Below are 1498 nucleotides of genomic sequence, written 5' to 3' on the forward strand. Positions count from 1 at the left end.
TTCAAGCACACAGACTCTAGGAACTCTGCCTGACATATTTCAGGGGTCAGGGCAGAATTCATCTCCCTTAATCATGCAGATGAACATGACCTTGGCCGGCCTTGGCACCCGGTCACATCAGCACCCGTATCTGGCAATGCTTTGCATCTCTGATTGTGTTAAATCATGTTTCCCTATCATCAGCAGACGCTGGATGGACAACATCCTTCTCTAAGCACATCCACAGAGGGATAATTGCCAAGACCTTTAAAAGCCTTTCAGAAGGAAACGGGGAAATCAACATAATTCAGATGAAGGGGAATAGCCGAGACATAAGGTAAAGTATGCCAGGCAATAGTGGGTGGAAGCGGGGAGTTGAGGGAGAGGGTTGGCGGGAGGTGGAAACAAGATACAAGACTTAAAACGGTGGGTCCTTGGCATTATTATGTTGATGCGTTTAGCCATGCAGAGTGGGCCAGCTCATTGGAGGGCCCCTAAATGAAGAGGCTGACCTTCAACAAGCCCTCTCTCTGTTCATTAGCCATGTGGTGCTTATCTGCAATAATACTGCTGAAGAGAATATGAGGCCACTGGGCCCTTCCAAAGTCAACGATGCACTACAGGTTGAAAGATGAGGGGCTAGTTTAGCTTGTGATGGTACACTTTAGCAGGTTTTCAACCTCTCTGGTAAACAATGGAACTTTTAACGTAACTTCTCACATTTTGGTAGAAAGTGTCAAATAACAAATAAGAAAAGACTTATTTTGGTGTGCTTTGTATTTGATTGTCAACATCTATAAAGATCTTGCAAAAGTAATACCCACTGACTTTTCCACAATTTTTAACAGTACAGCCACAAGCTTCGGTGAGTTTCATTTCAGTTTGATGTAACAGACAAACCAGTCATGATTCATACTTGTAATATGGAGGAAAGATGATATACTGGAATCAAATTCTTTACCAAAAAAAATGTAAATGTGAAAACAAAAAAATTAAAAAGTGTATTAATCTCTCTTCATTCCAAAAAGGTAGATACAATCCTGTTCCCCACATTGGTAAATAGATAAGGTTACAGTTCACCCGTAAACCTCTGAAACTGTTTGGCAAGACTCAAAAGTTGGTTTTCACACATGCTCTCAATCTAATCTGACTGACTTTGAGTTGGCTTCTAGACGTTTATTCCTATGGTACTCAGATAAAATTTAAGGTAAATAGTTTTTCACCATATTTTTGGAAAAAATGAAAAACCTCTCATTCTCCAGTTCTGCCTTACTGTGAATGTTCTAAAGTGTAGACTTAAATGTATACATGTATGAAATCAAATTTCTTCTCTGAACTTGTACCTTCAATAATTGTAAAATGTTAAACTGAACTGCTGTTATTTTTTTGAGCTTCTTTTTACCATTTGAGTGATTTTTTTTCCCCAAGTTGTTTTCTTGGGTCTAACCTCCGTTTTTTTGTTTTGTTTGTTTTTTTGTTCCAACACTGTATAATATGGCTTTAAATTCAAATATATATA

The sequence above is a fragment of the Poecilia formosa genome, unplaced genomic scaffold (genome assembly GCF_000485575.1).
Source record: "Poecilia formosa unplaced genomic scaffold, Poecilia_formosa-5.1.2 Scaffold85, whole genome shotgun sequence".
Classification (NCBI taxonomy): Eukaryota; Metazoa; Chordata; class Actinopteri; order Cyprinodontiformes; family Poeciliidae; genus Poecilia; species Poecilia formosa.